Source organism: Hyla sarda, unplaced genomic scaffold, assembly GCF_029499605.1.
Source record: "Hyla sarda isolate aHylSar1 unplaced genomic scaffold, aHylSar1.hap1 scaffold_142, whole genome shotgun sequence".
Taxonomy (NCBI): Eukaryota; Metazoa; Chordata; class Amphibia; order Anura; family Hylidae; genus Hyla; species Hyla sarda.
In genome coordinates, this window is record NW_026608050.1 from 277,504 (window position 1) to 302,719 (window position 25,216).

Sequence of the window (25,216 nt, forward strand, 5' to 3'; positions counted from 1 at the left end):
GGGTTAGGCTATGCTATTGTGCACCTACCTGATGCATCAGAAGGTGCGAGGCCCTTGCTAAATTCTGTGCACAGACTTTGAGATCTATGCTTTAGACTGTATCTAAACCTGCTCCAACATGGACTGACATTCTGGCCTACTTTCAGCCGATGCGACTTGTCTGTCGCTGAACAGTCGCTTTTTATGTATTCAGCACCTATGTATAATGTTGTAAAAATGCTCTAGAAGCTAAAGTCGCAGAAATGTCACACATATTTGGCCTGCAACTTTCTGTGCGACAAATTCAGACAGGAAAAATCAGTATAAATCCTTAGAAAATTATCCCCCAGTGTCTCCATCTGCTGGCGGTATTGAATAAGCATTGCTGCACTGATGGGGTATGCATTAGACGAAAAAAAAGAAGAAAAAGAAGAATAATACGCCCAGAAAAGAGGCGAAAAGGAGAAAAACGTAAAAAAACGTGAAAAAAAAGTAAGAGGAAGAGAAGGGAAAAAAAGGTGGAAATGGGTTTAAAAGTGATTTCGGCGGAGAAATATATATATATATATATATATATATATATATATATATGCGCACACACACACATAGATATAAACGTATTCTCCGTTGAGATATTGCAGCCGCTGCTGTGTCCAGGCCCAGGAGCCTTAGCACTGTGCTGTGATGTCACTCAATACCACTGACATCACTAGGTGTAAACAACATCTCTCCTTTGCTGTGTATGTGACTATGGAGCTGTTTGGTGATGTCGTCTATTACGGCCTTCATAGAAGCAACAGGAGATTGTTGCATCCATCTTGAACCCTCAGAACTACAGTGCTATGATGTCACTCACTTCCACAGGCCTTGCAGAGTGTAAACAACAACAACCCAGCTTTGTTGTGTATGTAACCATAGGGATTTGTGATGTCACCTAGAACCTTCACAGCAGCGACAGCTTTATGAGGAGCATCAGCACTGCTCTGCCTGAGCAGAACCATCACCGCCATAGGTTGTCAAATAACCCGGATTTAACCCACACAGGTAAGTCCAATGGGGTGCAGGCATGTCCTCTATGCTTACAGCTTCCCGTGGGTGTTGGTTTGATACCGTTTGGGGACAGCCAAGGAGGCATCTGCAGGCAACAAAGGTAGGTGTGTGCTTGTGTGTGTGTTTCCTATGCAGATCCTAAGCCCAGTGTCACATGCAAGTAGGAGGAGTAAGAAGGGTTCCTGGCAAATCCGGGTTATGGATTGCATTTAAAAAGGCCCCGTGGGAGTGCAATGGGCCCCTGTCTTGCTGCTTAGCAATAATGGTATGGGTTTAGGTTCTGCTGTGTGTACTGGTGGTTGACTGCCCCCCAGCCCAGAGTGTGCATGGAAAATTGTCTGGCAGCCTCCCTGACAGCAAGCAGTGATAGTGCCCATGAAGGGGACCTTGTTGGGCCCGCCCCTTTCACGGTTATCGCTTCTCGGCCTTTTGGCTAAGATCAAGTGTAGTATCTGTTCTTATCAGTTTAATATCTGATACGTCCCCTATCTGGGGACCATATATTAAATGGATTTTTGAGAACGGGGGCCGATTTCGAAGCTTGCTTCCGTCGCCCTATGCATTGACCCGATATGGCAGTATCTTCGGGTACAGTGCACCACCCCCTTACAGGGTTAAAAAGAAAGATTCCTACTTTCATTGCTACCTGCTTGCTGGCTAGCCAGCTAGCCAGCCCTGTGGGCCTTGCTGCTGCTGCAGCCAAAAAACAAAAGGTGGTGCTGCTGCTGCTTCTGCTGCTTCTGCTTCTGCTTGTGTCTGGCCCCTGTTGGAGCGTCCAGGCACAGGACTTCTGCTGCTGCTGACTAAATGGCCTCCTTAATTGGATCATTTGAGTAGCCAGCACACCTGTGCAGGTAGGGCATGACATGATAGGCAGCTGCCTTGATAGCGGGTGGGTGCTGAATGTTCCTAATTGACAAAATAAGATTAATGCTTATGAAGAAATATAAAATCTCATCCCTTCCCCAATATCGCGCCACACCCCTACCCCTTAATTCCCTGGTTGAACTTGATGGACATATGTCTTTTTTCGACCGTACTAACTATGTAACTATGTAACATAACATGGGGGGGGGGTCTCCTGGCTGTTCACACAGGTGTGTCATTGCTGTACATTGACCATGCATTGCTTCTGTGGTATTGCAAAGGCAAAGACAAATGCTTCCAGCCATCCATTGCACTAATGGATTGGTCATCAGCTGGCTGTCTATGTCCCGCATCAATATAGACCAAAGTACAGAGGGTTAGGCTATGCTATTGTGCACCTACCTGATGCATCAGAAGGTGCGAGGCCCTTGCTAAATTCTGTGCACAGACTTTGAGATCTATGCTTTAGACTGTATCTAAACCTGCTCCAACATGGACTGACATTCTGGCCTACTTTCAGCCGATGCGACTTGTCTGTCGCTGAACAGTCGCTTTTTATGTATTTAGCACCTATGTATAATGTTGTAAAAATGCTCTAGAAGCTAAAGTCGCAGAAATGTCACACATATTTGGCCTGCAACTTTCTGTGCGACAAATTCAGACAGGAAAAATCAGTATAAATCCTTAGAAAATTATCCCCCAGTGTCTCCATCTGCTGGCGGTATTGAATAAGCATTGCTGCACTGATGGGGTATGCATTAGACGAAAAAAAAGAAGAAAAAGAAGAATAATACGCCCAGAAAAGAGGCGAAAAGGAGAAAAACGTAAAAAAACGTGAAAAAAAAGTAAGAGGAAGAGAAGGGAAAAAAAGGTGGAAATGGGTTTAAAAGTGATTTCGGCGGAGAAATATATATATATATATATATATATATATATGCGCACACACACACATAGATATAAACGTATTCTCCGTTGAGATATTGCAGCCGCTGCTGTGTCCAGGCCCAGGAGCCTTAGCACTGTGCTGTGATGTCACTCAATACCACTGACATCACTAGGTGTAAACAACATCTCTCCTTTGCTGTGTATGTGACTATGGAGCTGTTTGGTGATGTCGTCTATTACGGCCTTCATAGAAGCAACAGGAGATTGTTGCATCCATCTTGAACCCTCAGAACTACAGTGCTATGATGTCACTCACTTCCACAGGCCTTGCAGAGTGTAAACAACAACAACCCAGCTTTGTTGTGTATGTAACCATAGGGATTTGTGATGTCACCTAGAACCTTCACAGCAGCGACAGCTTTATGAGGAGCATCAGCACTGCTCTGCCTGAGCAGAACCATCACCGCCATAGGTTGTCAAATAACCCGGATTTAACCCACACAGGTAAGTCCAATGGGGTGCAGGCATGTCCTCTATGCTTACAGCTTCCCGTGGGTGTTGGTTTGATACCGTTTGGGGACAGCCAAGGAGGCATCTGCAGGCAACAAAGGTAGGTGTGTGCTTGTGTGTGTGTTTCCTATGCAGATCCTAAGCCCAGTGTCACATGCAAGTAGGAGGAGTAAGAAGGGTTCCTGGCAAATCCGGGTTATGGATTGCATTTAAAAAGGCCCCGTGGGAGTGCAATGGGCCCCTGTCTTGCTGCTTAGCAATAATGGTATGGGTTTAGGTTCTGCTGTGTGTACTGGTGGTTGACTGCCCCCCAGCCCAGAGTGTGCATGGAAAATTGTCTGGCAGCCTCCCTGACAGCAAGCAGTGATAGTGCCCATGAAGGGGACCTTGTTGGGCCCGCCCCTTTCACGGTTATCGCTTCTCGGCCTTTTGGCTAAGATCAAGTGTAGTATCTGTTCTTATCAGTTTAATATCTGATACGTCCCCTATCTGGGGACCATATATTAAATGGATTTTTGAGAACGGGGGCCGATTTCGAAGCTTGCTTCCGTCGCCCTATGCATTGACCCGATATGGCAGTATCTTCGGGTACAGTGCACCACCCCCTTACAGGGTTAAAAAGAAAGATTCCTACTTTCATTGCTACCTGCTTGCTGGCTAGCCAGCTAGCCAGCCCTGTGGGCCTTGCTGCTGCTGCAGCCAAAAAACAAAAGGTGGTGCTACTGCTGCTTCTGCTGCTTCTGCTTCTGCTTGTGTCTGGCCCCTGTTGGAGCGTCCAGGCACAGGACTTCTGCTGCTGCTGACTAAATGGCCTCCTTAATTGGATCATTTGAGTAGCCAGCACACCTGTGCAGGTAGGGCATGACATGATAGGCAGCTGCCTTGATAGCGGGTGGGTGCTGAATGTTCCTAATTGACAAAATAAGATTAATGCTTATGAAGAAATATAAAATCTCATCCCTTCCCCAATATCGCGCCACACCCCTACCCCTTAATTCCCTGGTTGAACTTGATGGACATATGTCTTTTTTCGACCGTACTAACTATGTAACTATGTAACATAACATGGGGGGGGGGGTCTTCTGGCTGTTCACACAGGTGTGTCATTGCTGTACATTGACCATGCATTGCTTCTGTGGTATTGCAAAGGCAAAGACAAATGCTTCCAGCCATCCATTGCACTAATGGATTGGTCATCAGCTGGCTGTCTATGTCCCGCATCAATATAGACCAAAGTACAGAGGGTTAGGCTATGCTATTGTGCACCTACCTGATGCATCAGAAGGTGCGAGGCCCTTGCTAAATTCTGTGCACAGACTTTGAGATCTATGCTTTAGACTGTATCTAAACCTGCTCCAACATGGACTGACATTCTGGCCTACTTTCAGCCGATGCGACTTGTCTGTCGCTGAACAGTCGCTTTTTATGTATTCAGCACCTATGTATAATGTTGTAAAAATGCTCTAGAAGCTAAAGTCGCAGAAATGTCACACATATTTGGCCTGCAACTTTCTGTGCGACAAATTCAGACAGGAAAAATCAGTATAAATCCTTAGAAAATTATCCCCCAGTGTCTCCATCTGCTGGCGGTATTGAATAAGCATTGCTGCACTGATGGGGTATGCATTAGACGAAAAAAAAGAAGAAAAAGAAGAATAATACGCCCAGAAAAGAGGCGAAAAGGAGAAAAACGTAAAAAAACGTGAAAAAAAAGTAAGAGGAAGAGAAGGGAAAAAAAGGTGGAAATGGGTTTAAAAGTGATTTCGGCGGAGAAATATATATATATATATATATATATATATATATATATATATATGCGCACACACACACATAGATATAAACGTATTCTCCGTTGAGATATTGCAGCCGCTGCTGTGTCCAGGCCCAGGAGCCTTAGCACTGTGCTGTGATGTCACTCAATACCACTGACATCACTAGGTGTAAACAACATCTCTCCTTTGCTGTGTATGTGACTATGGAGCTGTTTGGTGATGTCGTCTATTACGGCCTTCATAGAAGCAACAGGAGATTGTTGCATCCATCTTGAACCCTCAGAACTACAGTGCTATGATGTCACTCACTTCCACAGGCCTTGCAGAGTGTAAACAACAACAACCCAGCTTTGTTGTGTATGTAACCATAGGGATTTGTGATGTCACCTAGAACCTTCACAGCAGCGACAGCTTTATGAGGAGCATCAGCACTGCTCTGCCTGAGCAGAACCATCACCGCCATAGGTTGTCAAATAACCCGGATTTAACCCACACAGGTAAGTCCAATGGGGTGCAGGCATGTCCTCTATGCTTACAGCTTCCCGTGGGTGTTGGTTTGATACCGTTTGGGGACAGCCAAGGAGGCATCTGCAGGCAACATAGGTAGGTGTGTGCTTGTGTGTGTGTTTCCTATGCAGATCCTAAGCCCAGTGTCACATGCAAGTAGGAGGAGTAAGAAGGGTTCCTGGCAAATCCGGGTTATGGATTGCATTTAAAAAGGCCCCATGGGAGTGCAATGGGCCCCTGTCTTGCTGCTTAGCAATAATGGTATGGGTTTAGGTTCTGCTGTGTGTACTGGTGGTTGACTGCCCCCCAGCCCAGAGTGTGCATGGAAAATTGTCTGGCAGCCTCCCTGACAGCAAGCAGTGATAGTGCCCATGAAGGGGACCTTGTTGGGCCCGCCCCTTTCACGGTTATCGCTTCTCGGCCTTTTGGCTAAGATCAAGTGTAGTATCTGTTCTTATCAGTTTAATATCTGATACGTCCCCTATCTGGGGACCATATATTAAATGGATTTTTGAGAACGGGGGCCGATTTCGAAGCTTGCTTCCGTCGCCCTATGCATTGACCCGATATGGCAGTATCTTCGGGTACAGTGCACCACCCCCTTACAGGGTTAAAAAGAAAGATTCCTACTTTCATTGCTACCTGCTTGCTGGCTAGCCAGCTAGCCAGCCCTGTGGGCCTTGCTGCTGCTGCAGCCAAAAAACAAAAGGTGGTGCTGCTGCTGCTTCTGCTGCTTCTGCTTCTGCTTGTGTCTGGCCCCTGTTGGAGCGTCCAGGCACAGGACTTCTGCTGCTGCTGACTAAATGGCCTCCTTAATTGGATCATTTGAGTAGCCAGCACACCTGTGCAGGTAGGGCATGACATGATAGGCAGCTGCCTTGATAGCGGGTGGGTGCTGAATGTTCCTAATTGACAAAATAAGATTAATGCTTATGAAGAAATATAAAATCTCATCCCTTCCCCAATATCGCGCCACACCCCTACCCCTTAATTCCCTGGTTGAACTTGATGGACATATGTCTTTTTTCGACCGTACTAACTATGTAACTATGTAACATAACATGGGGGGGGGGGGTCTCCTGGCTGTTCACACAGGTGTGTCATTGCTGTACATTGACCATGCATTGCTTCTGTGGTATTGCAAAGGCAAAGACAAATGCTTCCAGCCATCCATTGCACTAATGGATTGGTCATCAGCTGGCTGTCTATGTCCCGCATCAATATAGACCAAAGTACAGAGGGTTAGGCTATGCTATTGTGCACCTACCTGATGCATCAGAAGGTGCGAGGCCCTTGCTAAATTCTGTGCACAGACTTTGAGATCTATGCTTTAGACTGTATCTAAACCTGCTCCAACATGGACTGACATTCTGGCCTACTTTCAGCCGATGCGACTTGTCTGTCGCTGAACAGTCGCTTTTTATGTATTCAGCACCTATGTATAATGTTGTAAAAATGCTCTAGAAGCTAAAGTCGCAGAAATGTCACACATATTTGGCCTGCAACTTTCTGTGCGACAAATTCAGACAGGAAAAATCAGTATAAATCCTTAGAAAATTATCCCCCAGTGTCTCCATCTGCTGGCGGTATTGAATAAGCATTGCTGCACTGATGGGGTATGCATTAGACGAAAAAAAAGAAGAAAAAGAAGAATAATACGCCCAGAAAAGAGGCGAAAAGGAGAAAAACGTAAAAAAACGTGAAAAAAAAGTAAGAGGAAGAGAAGGGAAAAAAAGGTGGAAATGGGTTTAAAAGTGATTTCGGCGGAGAAATATATATATATATATATATATATATATATATATATATATATGCGCACACACACACATAGATATAAACGTATTCTCCGTTGAGATATTGCAGCCGCTGCTGTGTCCAGGCCCAGGAGCCTTAGCACTGTGCTGTGATGTCACTCAATACCACTGACATCACTAGGTGTAAACAACATCTCTCCTTTGCTGTGTATGTGACTATGGAGCTGTTTGGTGATGTCGTCTATTATGGCCTTCATAGAAGCAACAGGAGATTGTTGCATCCATCTAGAACCCTCAGAACTACAGTGCTATGATGTCACTCACTTCCACAGGCCTTGCAGAGTGTAAACAACAACAACCCAGCTTTGTTGTGTATGTAACCATAGGGATTTGTGATGTCACCTAGAACCTTCACAGCAGCGACAGCTTTATGAGGAGCATCAGCACTGCTCTGCCTGAGCAGAACCATCACCGCCATAGGTTGTCAAATAACCCGGATTTAACCCACACAGGTAAGTCCAATGGGGTGCAGGCATGTCCTCTATGCTTACAGCTTCCCGTGGGTGTTGGTTTGATACCGTTTGGGGACAGCCAAGGAGGCATCTGCAGGCAACAAAGGTAGGTGTGTGCTTGTGTGTGTGTTTCCTATGCAGATCCTAAGCCCAGTGTCACATGCAAGTAGGAGGAGTAAGAAGGGTTCCTGGCAAATCCGGGTTATGGATTGCATTTAAAAAGGCCCCGTGGGAGTGCAATGGGCCCCTGTCTTGCTGCTTAGCAATAATGGTATGGGTTTAGGTTCTGCTGTGTGTACTGGTGGTTGACTGCCCCCCAGCCCAGAGTGTGCATGGAAAATTGTCTGGCAGCCTCCCTGACAGCAAGCAGTGATAGTGCCCATGAAGGGGACCTTGTTGGGCCCGCCCCTTTCACGGTTATCGCTTCTCGGCCTTTTGGCTAAGATCAAGTGTAGTATCTGTTCTTATCAGTTTAATATCTGATACGTCCCCTATCTGGGGACCATATATTAAATGGATTTTTGAGAACGGGGGCCGATTTCGAAGCTTGCTTCCGTCGCCCTATGCATTGACCCGATATGGCAGTATCTTCGGGTACAGTGCACCACCCCCTTACAGGGTTAAAAAGAAAGATTCCTACTTTCATTGCTACCTGCTTGCTGGCTAGCCAGCTAGCCAGCCCTGTGGGCCTTGCTGCTGCTGCAGCCAAAAAACAAAAGGTGGTGCTGCTGCTGCTTCTGCTGCTTCTGCTTCTGCTTGTGTCTGGCCCCTGTTGGAGCGTCCAGGCACAGGACTTCTGCTGCTGCTGACTAAATGGCCTCCTTAATTGGATCATTTGAGTAGCCAGCACACCTGTGCAGGTAGGGCATGACATGATAGGCAGCTGCCTTGATAGCGGGTGGGTGCTGAATGTTCCTAATTGACAAAATAAGATTAATGCTTATGAAGAAATATAAAATCTCATCCCTTCCCCAATATCGCGCCACACCCCTACCCCTTAATTCCCTGGTTGAACTTGATGGACATATGTCTTTTTTCGACCGTACTAACTATGTAACTATGTAACATAACATGGGGGGGGGGTCTCCTGGCTGTTCACACAGGTGTGTCATTGCTGTACATTGACCATGCATTGCTTCTGTGGTATTGCAAAGGCAAAGACAAATGCTTCCAGCCATCCATTGCACTAATGGATTGGTCATCAGCTGGCTGTCTATGTCCCGCATCAATATAGACCAAAGTACAGAGGGTTAGGCTATGCTATTGTGCACCTACCTGATGCATCAGAAGGTGCGAGGCCCTTGCTAAATTCTGTGCACAGACTTTGAGATCTATGCTTTAGACTGTATCTAAACCTGCTCCAACATGGACTGACATTCTGGCCTACTTTCAGCCGATGCGACTTGTCTGTCGCTGAACAGTCGCTTTTTATGTATTCAGCACCTATGTATAATGTTGTAAAAATGCTCTAGAAGCTAAAGTCGCAGAAATGTCACACATATTTGGCCTGCAACTTTCTGTGCGACAAATTCAGACAGGAAAAATCAGTATAAATCCTTAGAAAATTATCCCCCAGTGTCTCCATCTGCTGGCGGTATTGAATAAGCATTGCTGCACTGATGGGGTATGCATTAGACGAAAAAAAAGAAGAAAAAGAAGAATAATACGCCCAGAAAAGAGGCGAAAAGGAGAAAAACGTAAAAAAACGTGAAAAAAAAGTAAGAGGAAGAGAAGGGAAAAAAAGGTGGAAATGGGTTTAAAAGTGATTTCGGCGGAGAAATATATATATATATATATATATATATATATATATATATATATATATGCGCACACACACACATAGATATAAACGTATTCTCCGTTGAGATATTGCAGCCGCTGCTGTGTCCAGGCCCAGGAGCCTTAGCACTGTGCTGTGATGTCACTCAATACCACTGACATCACTAGGTGTAAACAACATCTCTCCTTTGCTGTGTATGTGACTATGGAGCTGTTTGGTGATGTCGTCTATTACGGCCTTCATAGAAGCAACAGGAGATTGTTGCATCCATCTTGAACCCTCAGAACTACAGTGCTATGATGTCACTCACTTCCACAGGCCTTGCAGAGTGTAAACAACAACAACCCAGCTTTGTTGTGTATGTAACCATAGGGATTTGTGATGTCACCTAGAACCTTCACAGCAGCGACAGCTTTATGAGGAGCATCAGCACTGCTCTGCCTGAGCAGAACCATCACCGCCATAGGTTGTCAAATAACCCGGATTTAACCCACACAGGTAAGTCCAATGGGGTGCAGGCATGTCCTCTATGCTTACAGCTTCCCGTGGGTGTTGGTTTGATACCGTTTGGGGACAGCCAAGGAGGCATCTGCAGGCAACAAAGGTAGGTGTGTGCTTGTGTGTGTGTTTCCTATGCAGATCCTAAGCCCAGTGTCACATGCAAGTAGGAGGAGTAAGAAGGGTTCCTGGCAAATCCGGGTTATGGATTGCATTTAAAAAGGCCCCGTGGGAGTGCAATGGGCCCCTGTCTTGCTGCTTAGCAATAATGGTATGGGTTTAGGTTCTGCTGTGTGTACTGGTGGTTGACTGCCCCCCAGCCCAGAGTGTGCATGGAAAATTGTCTGGCAGCCTCCCTGACAGCAAGCAGTGATAGTGCCCATGAAGGGGACCTTGTTGGGCCCGCCCCTTTCACGGTTATCGCTTCTCGGCCTTTTGGCTAAGATCAAGTGTAGTATCTGTTCTTATCAGTTTAATATCTGATACGTCCCCTATCTGGGGACCATATATTAAATGGATTTTTGAGAACGGGGGGCGATTTCGAAGCTTGCTTCCGTCGCCCTATGCATTGACCCGATATGGCAGTATCTTCGGGTACAGTGCACCACCCCCTTACAGGGTTAAAAAGAAAGATTCCTACTTTCATTGCTACCTGCTTGCTGGCTAGCCAGCTAGCCAGCCCTGTGGGCCTTGCTGCTGCTGCAGCCAAAAAACAAAAGGTGGTGCTGCTGCTTCTGCTGCTTCTGCTTCTGCTTGTGTCTGGCCCCTGTTGGAGCGTCCAGGCACAGGACTTCTGCTGCTGCTGACTAAATGGCCTCCTTAATTGGATCATTTGAGTAGCCAGCACACCTGTGCAGGTAGGGCATGACATGATAGGCAGCTGCCTTGATAGCGGGTGGGTGCTGAATGTTCCTAATTGACAAAATAAGATTAATGCTTATGAAGAAATATAAAATCTCATCCCTTCCCCAATATCGCGCCACACCCCTACCCCTTAATTCCCTGGTTGAACTTGATGGACATATGTCTTTTTTCGACCGTACTAACTATGTAACTATGTAACATAACATGGGGGGGGGGGTCTCCTGGCTGTTCACACAGGTGTGTCATTGCTGTACATTGACCATGCATTGCTTCTGTGGTATTGCAAAGGCAAAGACAAATGCTTCCAGCCATCCATTGCACTAATGGATTGGTCATCAGCTGGCTGTCTATGTCCCGCATCAATATAGACCAAAGTACAGAGGGTTAGGCTATGCTATTGTGCACCTACCTGATGCATCAGAAGGTGCGAGGCCCTTGCTAAATTCTGTGCACAGACTTTGAGATCTATGCTTTAGACTGTATCTAAACCTGCTCCAACATGGACTGACATTCTGGCCTACTTTCAGCCGATGCGACTTGTCTGTCGCTGAACAGTCGCTTTTTATGTATTCAGCACCTATGTATAATGTTGTAAAAATGCTCTAGAAGCTAAAGTCGCAGAAATGTCACACATATTTGGCCTGCAACTTTCTGTGCGACAAATTCAGACAGGAAAAATCAGTATAAATCCTTAGAAAATTATCCCCCAGTGTCTCCATCTGCTGGCGGTATTGAATAAGCATTGCTGCACTGATGGGGTATGCATTAGACGAAAAAAAAGAAGAAAAAGAAGAATAATACGCCCAGAAAAGAGGCGAAAAGGAGAAAAACGTAAAAAAACGTGAAAAAAAAGTAAGAGGAAGAGAAGGGAAAAAAAGGTGGAAATGGGTTTAAAAGTGATTTCGGCGGAGAAATATATATATATATATATATATATATATATATATATATATATGCGCACACACACACATAGATATAAACGTATTCTCCGTTGAGATATTGCAGCCGCTGCTGTGTCCAGGCCCAGGAGCCTTAGCACTGTGCTGTGATGTCACTCAATACCACTGACATCACTAGGTGTAAACAACATCTCTCCTTTGCTGTGTATGTGACTATGGAGCTGTTTGGTGATGTCGTCTATTACGGCCTTCATAGAAGCAACAGGAGATTGTTGCATCCATCTTGAACCCTCAGAACTACAGTGCTATGATGTCACTCACTTCCACAGGCCTTGCAGAGTGTAAACAACAACAACCCAGCTTTGTTGTGTATGTAACCATAGGGATTTGTGATGTCACCTAGAACCTTCACAGCAGCGACAGCTTTATGAGGAGCATCAGCACTGCTCTGCCTGAGCAGAACCATCACCGCCATAGGTTGTCAAATAACCCGGATTTAACCCACACAGGTAAGTCCAATGGGGTGCAGGCATGTCCTCTATGCTTACAGCTTCCCGTGGGTGTTGGTTTGATACCGTTTGGGGACAGCCAAGGAGGCATCTGCAGGCAACAAAGGTAGGTGTGTGCTTGTGTGTGTGTTTCCTATGCAGATCCTAAGCCCAGTGTCACATGCAAGTAGGAGGAGTAAGAAGGGTTCCTGGCAAATCCGGGTTATGGATTGCATTTAAAAAGGCCCCGTGGGAGTGCAATGGGCCCCTGTCTTGCTGCTTAGCAATAATGGTATGGGTTTAGGTTCTGCTGTGTGTACTGGTGGTTGACTGCCCCCCAGCCCAGAGTGTGCATGGAAAATTGTCTGGCAGCCTCCCTGACAGCAAGCAGTGATAGTGCCCATGAAGGGGACCTTGTTGGGCCCGCCCCTTTCACGGTTATCGCTTCTCGGCCTTTTGGCTAAGATCAAGTGTAGTATCTGTTCTTATCAGTTTAATATCTGATACGTCCCCTATCTGGGGACCATATATTAAATGGATTTTTGAGAACGGGGGCCGATTTCGAAGCTTGCTTCCGTCGCCCTATGCATTGACCCGATATGGCAGTATCTTCGGGTACAGTGCACCACCCCCTTACAGGGTTAAAAAGAAAGATTCCTACTTTCATTGCTACCTGCTTGCTGGCTAGCCAGCTAGCCAGCCCTGTGGGCCTTGCTGCTGCTGCAGCCAAAAAACAAAAGGTGGTGCTGCTGCTGCTTCTGCTGCTTCTGCTTCTGCTTGTGTCTGGCCCCTGTTGGAGCGTCCAGGCACAGGACTTCTGCTGCTGCTGACTAAATGGCCTCCTTAATTGGATCATTTGAGTAGCCAGCACACCTGTGCAGGTAGGGCATGACATGATAGGCAGCTGCCTTGATAGCGGGTGGGTGCTGAATGTTCCTAATTGACAAAATAAGATTAATGCTTATGAAGAAATATAAAATCTCATCCCTTCCCCAATATCGCGCCACACCCCTACCCCTTAATTCCCTGGTTGAACTTGATGGACATATGTCTTTTTTCGACCGTACTAACTATGTAACTATGTAACATAACATGGGGGGGGGGTCTCCTGGCTGTTCACACAGGTGTGTCATTGCTGTACATTGACCATGCATTGCTTCTGTGGTATTGCAAAGGCAAAGACAAATGCTTCCAGCCATCCATTGCACTAATGGATTGGTCATCAGCTGGCTGTCTATGTCCCGCATCAATATAGACCAAAGTACAGAGGGTTAGGCTATGCTATTGTGCACCTACCTGATGCATCAGAAGGTGCGAGGCCCTTGCTAAATTCTGTGCACAGACTTTGAGATCTATGCTTTAGACTGTATCTAAACCTGCTCCAACATGGACTGACATTCTGGCCTACTTTCAGCCGATGCGACTTGTCTGTCGCTGAACAGTCGCTTTTTATGTATTCAGCACCTATGTATAATGTTGTAAAAATGCTCTAGAAGCTAAAGTCGCAGAAATGTCACACATATTTGGCCTGCAACTTTCTGTGCGACAAATTCAGACAGGAAAAATCAGTATAAATCCTTAGAAAATTATCCCCCAGTGTCTCCATCTGCTGGCGGTATTGAATAAGCATTGCTGCACTGATGGGGTATGCATTAGACGAAAAAAAAGAAGAAAAAGAAGAATAATATGCCCAGAAAAGAGGCGAAAAGGAGAAAAACGTAAAAAAACGTGAAAAAAAAGTAAGAGGAGGGAAAAAAAGGTGGAAATGGGTTTAAAAGTGATTTCGGCGGAGAAATATATATATATATATATATATATATATATATATATATATATATATATATGCGCACACACACACATAGATATAAACGTATTCTCCGTTGAGATATTGCAGCCGCTGCTGTGTCCAGGCCCAGGAGCCTTAGCACTGTGCTGTGATGTCACTCAATACCACTGACATCACTAGGTGTAAACAACATCTCTCCTTTGCTGTGTATGTGACTATGGAGCTGTTTGGTGATGTCGTCTATTACGGCCTTCATAGAAGCAACAGGAGATTGTTGCATCCATCTTGAACCCTCAGAACTACAGTGCTATGATGTCACTCACTTCCACAGGCCTTGCAGAGTGTAAACAACAACAACCCAGCTTTGTTGTGTATGTAACCATAGGGATTTGTGATGTCACCTAGAACCTTCACAGCAGCGACAGCTTTATGAGGAGCATCAGCACTGCTCTGCCTGAGCAGAACCATCACCGCCATAGGTTGTCAAATAACCCGGATTTAACCCACACAGGTAAGTCCAATGGGGTGCAGGCATGTCCTCTATGCTTACAGCTTCCCGTGGGTGTTGGTTTGATACCGTTTGGGGACAGCCAAGGAGGCATCTGCAGGCAACAAAGGTAGGTGTGTGCTTGTGTGTGTGTTTCCTATGCAGATCCTAAGCCCAGTGTCACATGCAAGTAGGAGGAGTAAGAAGGGTTCCTGGCAAATCCGGGTTATGGATTGCATTTAAAAAGGCCCCGTGGGAGTGCAATGGGCCCCTGTCTTGCTGCTTAGCAATAATGGTATGGGTTTAGGTTCTGCTGTGTGTACTGGTGGTTGACTGCCCCCCAGCCCAGAGTGTGCATGGAAAATTGTCTGGCAGCCTCCCTGACAGCAAGCAGTGATAGTGCCCATGAAGGGGACCTTGTTGGGCCCGCCCCTTTCACGGTTATCGCTTCTCGGCCTTTTGGCTAAGATCAAGTGTAGTATCTGTTCTTATCAGTTTAATATCTGATACGTCCCCTATCTGGGGACCATATATTAAATGGATTTTTGAGAACGGGGGCCGATTTCGAAGCTTGCTTCCGTCGCCCTATGCATTGCCCCGATATGGCAGTATCTTCGGGTACAGTGCACCACCCCCTTACAGGGTTAAAAAGAAAGATTCCTACTTTCATTGCTACCTGCTTGCTGGCTAGCCAGCTAGCCAGCCCTGTGGGCCTTGCTGCTGCTGCAGCCAAAAAACAAAAGGTGGTGCTGCTGCTGCTTCTGCTGCTTCTGCTTGTGTCTGGCCCCTGTTGGAGCGTCCAGGCACAGGACTTCTGCTGCTGCTGACTAAATGGCCTCCTTAATTGGATCATTTGAGTAGCCAGCACACCTGTGCAGGTAGGGCATGACATGATAGGCAGCTGCCTTGATAGCGGGTGGGTGCTGAATGTTCCTAATTGACAAAATAAGATTAATGCTTATGAAGAAATATAAAATCTCATCCCTTCCCCAATATCGCGCCACACCCCTACCCCTTAATTCCCTGGTTGAACTTGATGGACATATGTCTTTTTTCGACCGTACTAACTATGTAACTATGTAACATAACATGGGGGGGGGGGTCTCCTGGCTGTTCACACAGGTGTGTCATTGCTGTACATTGACCATGCATTGCTTCTGTGGTATTGCAAAGGCAAAGACAAATGCTTCCAGCCATCCATTGCACTAATGGATTGGTCATCAGCTGGCTGTCTATGTCCCGCATCAATATAGACCAAAGTACAGAGGGTTAGGCTATGCTATTGTGCACCTACCTGATGCATCAGAAGGTGCGAGGCCCTTGCTAAATTCTGTGCACAGACTTTGAGATCTATGCTTTAGACTGTATCTAAACCTGCTCCAACATGGACTGACATTCTGGCCTACTTTCAGCCGATGCGACTTGTCTGTCGCTGAACAGTCGCTTTTTATGTATTCAGCACCTATGTATAATGTTGTAAAAATGCTCTAGAAGCTAAAGTCGCAGAAATGTCACACATATTTGGCCTGCAACTTTCTGTGCGACAAATTCAGACAGGAAAAATCAGTATAAATCCTTAGAAAATTATCCCCCAGTGTCTCCATCTGCTGGCGGTATTGAATAAGCATTGCTGCACTGATGGGGTATGCATTAGACGAAAAAAAAGAAGAAAAAGAAGAATAATATGCCCAGAAAAGAGGCGAAAAGGAGAAAAACGTAAAAAAACGTGAAAAAAAAGTAAGAGGAAGAGAAGGGAAAAAAAGGTGGAAATGGGTTTAAAAGTGATTTCGGCGGAGAAATATATATATATATATATATATATATATATATATATATATGCGCACACACACACATAGATATAAACGTATTCTCCGTTGAGATATTGCAGCCGCTGCTGTGTCCAGGCCCAGGAGCCTTAGCACTGTGCTGTGATGTCACTCAATACCACTGACATCACTAGGTGTAAACAACATCTCTCCTTTGCTGTGTATGTGACTATGGAGCTGTTTGGTGATGTCGTCTATTACGGCCTTCATAGAAGCAACAGGAGATTGTTGCATCCATCTTGAACCCTCAGAACTACAGTGCTATGATGTCACTCACTTCCACAGGCCTTGCAGAGTGTAAACAACAACAACCCAGCTTTGTTGTGTATGTAACCATAGGGATTTGTGATGTCACCTAGAACCTTCACAGCAGCGACAGCTTTATGAGGAGCATCAGCACTGCTCTGCCTGAGCAGAACCATCACCGCCATAGGTTGTCAAATAACCCGGATTTAACCCACACAGGTAAGTCCAATGGGGTGCAGGCATGTCCTCTATGCTTACAGCTTCCCGTGGGTGTTGAAGGTGGAGAGGTGAAGGTTAAAAGGCGGAGGGGCTCCAGAAGACTCTATTCGGAGGCGGTCCAGGGGGAGCCGATGGAAGTACCTGCGGATGCAGGGAACCCAAGTGACGTTCCTCCACAGGTCCCCATAGGGGATACCCCCCCTCCTCCCTGCCAGGAGGAGGTTTCAGGGGTGACCGTCTCTGAGGTACCAGAGACGGAACTAAGTGAACACCCGACCCCTATGGAGGGGCAAGAGGTGGAAGAACCCAATGAGTCTGGAGCCCTGATTGCCAGGATGCCCGAGAACAACTATGCCTCAATCATGATGGAGGAGGGGGGTCGGCTGAGTGATGGTGCCTCCTCTCCTGCTTCCTCTATGCGTACAGTTGAGTCAGATTTTGGGGGGTATGAGGCTTCGGAGGGGGAATCAGAGGTGTAAGACGTTTTCTTGTACATTCCCATGGCTGAGTTGTCCGGTCTGTCCTTGAATGTGAGAAGTGTGAGCGCCAGAGTAAGAAGGGTTGCCCTATTTAATTACTTGTCGGTTTTTGCTGCTTCCGTCCTTTTCCTGCAGGAATGTGGCATCCCGCACAGATTAAATTATAAAGAATATGAAGATGATTGGGTGCACGGTCCATCTGTCTGGTCTGGATCAAATGAGTCCAGATCAGCAGGGGTCGCCATACTTTTTAAAGGGAACGTTTTAATTGAGAGTTTTAACGAAATTTTACCAGGCAGAATTTTATTGGTCAGCGCTTTTATTCATGGTATTAAATGGCAGTTTTTAAATTTTTATGGTTCTCCTGATAAGAATGAAAGAATAAAAATGTTGGAGATTTTACCCCTTTTTATTAACAATTCTAGTCCTCTTGTTTTATCAGGTGATTTTAATTGTATTTTAAGGGGAGAACGCCGTTTTTCGAACGCAGTGAGTAGGAACTATGATAAGACGTCTTTTATGTTAAAAAACTTGATTTTAGATTTTAATCTCACTGATGTTTTTAAAAAATGTAATTTTAACGTACCAGAGGAAGACGGTGTTACCTGGAGCAATGCAAGCTGTAGCTCCAGGATAGATTTTATTTTTTGTTCTTATCAAGTACTGCCTTTTAACTGTGATCTTTTTACCAATGTTTTTTCTGACCATAAATTATTGTATTTTAAAGTTAAAAGTGATTTTAAAAGGAGAACTGGTAGGAATGCCTGGAAGTTAAACGTGTCCCTTTTAGAAGATCCGCAGGTTTTATCAGATTTTATCACCTTTTACAAGGAATGCAGACGAGTAAAAGACCCCAACACTCCCACCAGTATCTGGTGGGAAAAAATGAAACTAAAAATAAAAGAATTTTTTATCCGTGTTGGGGTTAGGAAAGCTAAAGAAAAACGTGAATTTTATAATATCCTAAATACTCGTCTGCAAACCCTGTACAAATTCAGAGCACATGGGATGGAGGTGGAGAAGGAGGTACATGATCTTAAAAAAGAAATAACTAAGTGCCTGGAGCAGAAAGGAAAAGAAATTATCTTTAGGTCTCGAATACAGCATCTTGAGGAAAACGAGACCTGCTCCAGGTATTTTTTTAAGAAAATACATGAAAATAGAAGGTTAATAGAAAACATTGAAGGAGTGAATGATGTACAGGGTATTTTAAAAAAGGTGCAAGAGTTTTATGCGGATCTTTTTAATGTAAAACACATTGATGAATGTTTTATGAATGACTCGTTAAAGGAGATCACCAATTTTTTAGATCCTGTCTCACAGTCTTTTTTATTGCAGAATATTTCAGAGCAGGAGATTTTAGAGACCGTCAAGAGTTTTAAAACAGGTAAAGTGCCTGGGCCGGATGGTATACCCATTGAATTTTATGTTACTTTTTATGGTATTTTAAAAGAAGATTTGTTCTCCCTTTTTACGGAAGTCTTTAAGTCTAAAATCCTCCCAGGCTCATGGAAGAAGGGTGATGTCTCCCTGCTATTCAAAAAGGGAGACCGGTCGGAACTCAAAAACTGGAGACCAATCACCCTTCTGAACTGCGACTATAAAATAATGGCGAAACTGTGTGCTAACCGCTTAAAGAACGTAATCCATAAAATAATTCATACAAACCAAGTCTGTGGGGTGCCTGGGAGGAGTTTATGGGAGAACCTAAACCTTTTAAAGGATGTAATTAGCGACACCAAATTAAGAAAAGGAAAGCTGGCGGTTTTATCCATAGATTTTGAAAAAGCTTTCGACAGGGTGTCACATTTTTATCTTTTTAAGGTTTTAGAGAAAATGGGTATACCTGATGGCTTTTTATTGTCTCTTAGAGCTTTTTATGATAACTGTACTAGTAAAATTTTAGTAAATGGTTTTAAGACACAGGGCGTGATTTTAAATTCCGGAGTGAAGCAGGGGTGTCCCTTGTCCCCACTACTCTTCATTTGCGCAATAGAGCCTCTTTTATGTACAATACGAAAGGATAAGCAGATCCATGGAGTCCCCCTGCCAGGAGGAGGGGGACTAGAGGCGAAGGTAGTGGGGTACATGGACGATGTTGCGGTGTTTTGCAGGGACACCCCATCGCTTCAGAAGACGCTAAAACAGATTCAATATTTTAATTGTGCCTCCGGTTTTAAAGTCAATTTTAACAAAAGTAACATTTTAAACATAGGCGGAATGCCTTTGTATGATGTGCCCGTCCCTGTGTCTGAGTCGGTGCAGATTTTAGGTGTCTCCTTTGACGAGTCTAATAATGGTTTTAATAGCTGGGACTTGGTGGCTCAAAAAATAAATAAGAAAATATGTATGTGGAACATGCGAGAACTTACAATGGAAGGGAAGGTTTTAATTACAAAAATGGTGCTTTTACCTATTTTATTGTATTTAAGTCTGGTTTTCCCACCCCCCGAAATGGTTCTAAAGAAAATAACAAAAGCTTGTTTTACTTTCTTTTGGAGTTCTAAGAGCGAAAAATTAAAGAGACAAATTGTGATAAAACCGAACTCCAGGGGCGGTAAGGATTTTCCAGATTTTAAAGCTTTCCTTTTAATAAAGTTTTTTAGCATGTGTTTTACTACTGTTTTTAAAGATAGCTACTGGTCTTATTTTGTTCGTTTTAATACTGGTTATTTTATGCGGAGGAACGGCTGGTTTTCTACAGTTTTAAGTTGCCCTTATTCTTTGAATTTACCCCCTCAATACATGATTTTAGGAAAAATTTTAAACTTATATAATTTTAAAGGTAAAAGTGTTCAGGATCTGTGCAATAGCAAAAAACTACTAAAGGAAATAAAAGAAACCAGTACCGTGACTCCCATCAAAAATTTTAACGAACAGAAGTGTATACAGATTTGGAAGATGTTGAGTATTAATTATCTTTTTAATTCACAGAAGGACCTGGCCTGGAGCTGCGCACACGAGTGTCTTCCATGCCGGGCATTCCAGCACCGAAGAGGATTATCCAACTCTGCAACCTGCCCGAGGGAGGGATGCCGACAAGAGGAGACCGTGCACCATCTAATATGGACTTGTTTTTACTCGCAGAAAATATGGACAAAGATACTCCCTCTGGTAAAAAGGATAACTGGACTAAAAGACTTAAATATTGCAGTGGTTTTTTATGGTTGCCTGGAATGCCCAACACGGACTCAAGAGACTATTGCATGGAAGATCATAAACTGTGTGAAGGCAGCTCTGTGGAAGGCCAGGAATATTTTATTGTTCAAGCATGAGGTTTTATCTGTGAAGGACATTTTATCTATCTGTTTTTATGAAATGTACCAGTACTATCTTTTAGACAAGAAGAGATTTCCGCTTTTATCTAGAAAATGGTTTTTAAAAGAATGGAATTCTATCTTGTAAAGCCACCAAGTGCCCATTTTATGTTTTAATATGTTGTAAATATGTTATTTATATTTAACTGTATCTGTTCTTATCAGTTTAATATCTGATACGTCCCCTATCTGGGGACCATATATTAAATGGATTTTTGAGAACGGGGGCCGATTTCGAAGCTTGCTTCCGTCGCCCTATGCATTGACCCGATATGGCAGTATCTTCGGGTACAGTGCACCACCCCCTTACAGGGTTAAAAAGAAAGATTCCTACTTTCATTGCTACCTGCTTGCTGGCTAGCCAGCTAGCCAGCCCTGTGGGCCTTGCTGCTGCTGCAGCCAAAAAACAAAAGGTGGTGCTGCTGCTGCTTCTGCTGCTTCTGCTTCTGCTTGTGTCTGGCCCCTGTTGGAGCGTCCAGGCACAGGACTTCTGCTGCTGCTGACTAAATGGCCTCCTTAATTGGATCATTTGAGTAGCCAGCACACCTGTGCAGGTAGGGCATGACATGATAGGCAGCTGCCTTGATAGCGGGTGGGTGCTGAATGTTCCTAATTGACAAAATAAGATTAATGCTTATGAAGAAATATAAAATCTCATCCCTTCCCCAATATCGCGCCACACCCCTACCCCTTAATTCCCTGGTTGAACTTGATGGACATATGTCTTTTTTCGACCGTACTAACTATGTAACTATGTAACATAACATGGGGGGGGGGGGTCTCCTGGCTGTTCACACAGGTGTGTCATTGCTGTACATTGACCATGCATTGCTTCTGTGGTATTGCAAAGGCAAAGACAAATGCTTCCAGCCATCCATTGCACTAATGGATTGGTCATCAGCTGGCTGTCTATGTCCCGCATCAATATAGACCAAAGTACAGAGGGTTAGGCTATGCTATTGTGCACCTACCTGATGCATCAGAAGGTGCGAGGCCCTTGCTAAATTCTGTGCACAGACTTTGAGATCTATGCTTTAGACTGTATCTAAACCTGCTCCAACATGGACTGACATTCTGGCCTACTTTCAGCCGATGCGACTTGTCTGTCGCTGAACAGTCGCTTTTTATGTATTCAGCACCTATGTATAATGTTGTACAAATGCTCTAGAAGCTAAAGTCGCAGAAATGTCACACATATTTGGCCTGCAACTTTCTGTGCGACAAATTCAGACAGGAAAAATCAGTATAAATCCTTAGAAAATTATCCCCCAGTGTCTCCATCTGCTGGCGGTATTGAATAAGCATTGCTGCACTGATGGGGTATGCATTAGACGAAAAAAAAGAAGAAAAAGAAGAATAATACGCCCAGAAAAGAGGCGAAAAGGAGAAAAACGTAAAAAAACGTGAAAAAAAAGTAAGAGGAAGAGAAGGGAAAAAAAGGTGGAAATGGGTTTAAAAGTGATTTCGGCGGAGAAATATATATATATATATATATATATATATATATATATATATATATGCACACACACACACATAGATATAAACGTATTCTCCGTTGAGATATTGCAGCCGCTGCTGTGTCCAGGCCCAGGAGCCTTAGCACTGTGCTGTGATGTCACTCAATACCACTGACATCACTAGGTGTAAACAACATCTCTCCTTTGCTGTGTATGTGACTATGGAGCTGTTTGGTGATGTCGTCTATTACGGCCTTCATAGAAGCAACAGGAGATTGTTGCATCCATCTTGAACCCTCAGAACTACAGTGCTATGATGTCACTCACTTCCACAGGCCTTGCAGAGTGTAAACAACAACAACCCAGCTTTGTTGTGTATGTAACCATAGGGATTTGTGATGTCACCTAGAACCTTCACAGCAGCGACAGCTTTATGAGGAGCATCAGCACTGCTCTGCCTGAGCAGAACCATCACCGCCATAGGTTGTCAAATAACCCGGATTTAACCCACACAGGTAAGTCCAATGGGGTGCAGGCATGTCCTCTATGCTTACAGCTTCCCGTGGGTGTTGGTTTGATACCGTTTGGGGACAGCCAAGGAGGCATCTGCAGGCAACAAAGGTAGGTGTGTGCTTGTGTGTGTGTTTCCTATGCAGATCCTAAGCCCAGTGTCACATGCAAGTAGGAGGAGTAAGAAGGGTTCCTGGCAAATCCGGGTTATGGATTGCATTTAAAAAGGCCCCGTGGGAGTGCAATGGGCCCCTGTCTTGCTGCTTAGCAATAATGGTATGGGTTTAGGTTCTGCTGTGTGTACTGGTGGTTGACTGCCCCCCAGCCCAGAGTGTGCATGGAAAATTGTCTGGCAGCCTCCCTGACAGCAAGCAGTGATAGTGCCCATGAAGGGGACCTTGTTGGGCCCGCCCCTTTCACGGTTATCGCTTCTCGGCCTTTTGGCTAAGATCAAGTGTAGTATCTGTTCTTATCAGTTTAATATCTGATACGTCCCCTATCTGGGGACCATATATTAAATGGATTTTTGAGAACGGGGGCCGATTTCGAAGCTTGCTTCCGTCGCCCTATGCATTGACCCGATATGGCAGTATCTTCGGGTACAGTGCACCACCCCCTTACAGGGTTAAAAAGAAAGATTCCTACTTTCATTGCTACCTGCTTGCTGGCTAGCCAGCTAGCCAGCCCTGTGGGCCTTGCTGCTGCTGCAGCCAAAAAACAAAAGGTGGTGCTGCTGCTGCTTCTGCTGCTTCTGCTTCTGCTTGTGTCTGGCCCCTGTTGGAGCGTCCAGGCACAGGACTTCTGCTGCTGCTGACTAAATGGCCTCCTTAATTGGATCATTTGAGTAGCCAGCACACCTGTGCAGGTAGGGCATGACATGATAGGCAGCTGCCTTGATAGCGGGTGGGTGCTGAATGTTCCTAATTGACAAAATAAGATTAATGCTTATGAAGAAATATAAAATCTCATCCCTTCCCCAATATCGCGCCACACCCCTACCCCTTAATTCCCTGGTTGAACTTGATGGACATATGTCTTTTTTCGACCGTACTAACTATGTAACTATGTAACATAACATGGGGGGGGGGTCTCCTGGCTGTTCACACAGGTGTGTCATTGCTGTACATTGACCATGCATTGCTTCTGTGGTATTGCAAAGGCAAAGACAAATGCTTCCAGCCATCCATTGCACTAATGGATTGGTCATCAGCTGGCTGTCTATGTCCCGCATCAATATAGACCAAAGTACAGAGGGTTAGGCTATGCTATTGTGCACCTACCTGATGCATCAGAAGGTGCGAGGCCCTTGCTAAATTCTGTGCACAGACTTTGAGATCTATGCTTTAGACTGTATCTAAACCTGCTCCAACATGGACTGACATTCTGGCCTACTTTCAGCCGATGCGACTTGTCTGTCGCTGAACAGTCGCTTTTTATGTATTCAGCACCTATGTATAATGTTGTAAAAATGCTCTAGAAGCTAAAGTCGCAGAAATGTCACACATATTTGGCCTGCAACTTTCTGTGCGACAAATTCAGACAGGAAAAATCAGTATAAATCCTTAGAAAATTATCCCCCAGTGTCTCCATCTGCTGGCGGTATTGAATAAGCATTGCTGCACTGATGGGGTATGCATTAGACGAAAAAAAAGAAGAAAAAGAAGAATAATACGCCCAGAAAAGAGGCGAAAAGGAGAAAAACGTAAAAAAACGTGAAAAAAAAGTAAGAGGAAGAGAAGGGAAAAAAAGGTGGAAATGGGTTTAAAAGTGATTTCGGCGGAGAAATATATATATATATATATATATATATATATATATATATATATATGCGCACACACACACATAGATATAAACGTATTCTCCGTTGAGATATTGCAGCCGCTGCTGTGTCCAGGCCCAGGAGCCTTAGCACTGTGCTGTGATGTCACTCAATACCACTGACATCACTAGGTGTAAACAACATCTCTCCTTTGCTGTGTATGTGACTATGGAGCTGTTTGGTGATGTCGTCTATTACGGCCTTCATAGAAGCAACAGGAGATTGTTGCATCCATCTTGAACCCTCAGAACTACAGTGCTATGATGTCACTCACTTCCACAGGCCTTGCAGAGTGTAAACAACAACAACCCAGCTTTGTTGTGTATGTAACCATAGGGATTTGTGATGTCACCTAGAACCTTCACAGCAGCGACAGCTTTATGAGGAGCATCAGCACTGCTCTGCCTGAGCAGAACCATCACCGCCATAGGTTGTCAAATAACCCGGATTTAACCCACACAGGTAAGTCCAATGGGGTGCAGGCATGTCCTCTATGCTTACAGCTTCCCGTGGGTGTTGGTTTGATACCGTTTGGGGACAGCCAAGGAGGCATCTGCAGGCAACAAAGGTAGGTGTGTGCTTGTGTGTGTGTTTCCTATGCAGATCCTAAGCCCAGTGTCACATGCAAGAAGGAGGAGTAAGAAGGGTTCCTGGCAAATCCGGGTTATGGATTGCATTTAAAAAGGCCCCGTGGGAGTGCAATGG

The 25,216-nt window shown here is 44.8% G+C and overlaps 9 non-coding genes across 9 annotated transcripts; all 9 read left to right on the forward strand.

The window, feature by feature from the left end:
- The first annotated feature begins 1,442 nt into the window (after positions 1-1,442).
- LOC130307130 (U2 spliceosomal RNA) lies at positions 1,443-1,633 on the forward strand. Its single transcript, XR_008856342.1, has one exon. It is a non-coding gene; the product is annotated as a U2 spliceosomal RNA (small nuclear RNA).
- Positions 1,634-3,704: 2,071 nt separating this feature from the next.
- On the forward strand, positions 3,705-3,895 carry LOC130307131 (U2 spliceosomal RNA). The gene has a single exon (XR_008856343.1). It is a non-coding gene; the product is annotated as a U2 spliceosomal RNA (small nuclear RNA).
- A 2,084-nt stretch (positions 3,896-5,979) lies between these two features.
- LOC130307133 (U2 spliceosomal RNA) lies at positions 5,980-6,170 on the forward strand. The gene has a single exon (XR_008856345.1). It is a non-coding gene; the product is annotated as a U2 spliceosomal RNA (small nuclear RNA).
- Positions 6,171-8,255: 2,085 nt separating this feature from the next.
- On the forward strand, positions 8,256-8,446 carry LOC130307134 (U2 spliceosomal RNA). The gene has a single exon (XR_008856346.1). It is a non-coding gene; the product is annotated as a U2 spliceosomal RNA (small nuclear RNA).
- A 2,087-nt stretch (positions 8,447-10,533) lies between these two features.
- On the forward strand, positions 10,534-10,724 carry LOC130307195 (U2 spliceosomal RNA). Its single transcript, XR_008856405.1, has one exon. It is a non-coding gene; the product is annotated as a U2 spliceosomal RNA (small nuclear RNA).
- Positions 10,725-12,805: 2,081 nt separating this feature from the next.
- LOC130307135 (U2 spliceosomal RNA) lies at positions 12,806-12,996 on the forward strand. Its single transcript, XR_008856347.1, has one exon. It is a non-coding gene; the product is annotated as a U2 spliceosomal RNA (small nuclear RNA).
- Positions 12,997-15,081: 2,085 nt separating this feature from the next.
- Positions 15,082-15,272, forward strand: LOC130307219 (U2 spliceosomal RNA). Its single transcript, XR_008856429.1, has one exon. It is a non-coding gene; the product is annotated as a U2 spliceosomal RNA (small nuclear RNA).
- Positions 15,273-20,841: 5,569 nt separating this feature from the next.
- LOC130307238 (U2 spliceosomal RNA) lies at positions 20,842-21,029 on the forward strand. The gene has a single exon (XR_008856448.1). It is a non-coding gene; the product is annotated as a U2 spliceosomal RNA (small nuclear RNA).
- Positions 21,030-23,116: 2,087 nt separating this feature from the next.
- LOC130307136 (U2 spliceosomal RNA) lies at positions 23,117-23,307 on the forward strand. Its single transcript, XR_008856348.1, has one exon. It is a non-coding gene; the product is annotated as a U2 spliceosomal RNA (small nuclear RNA).
- The last annotated feature ends 1,909 nt before the right edge of the window (positions 23,308-25,216 follow it).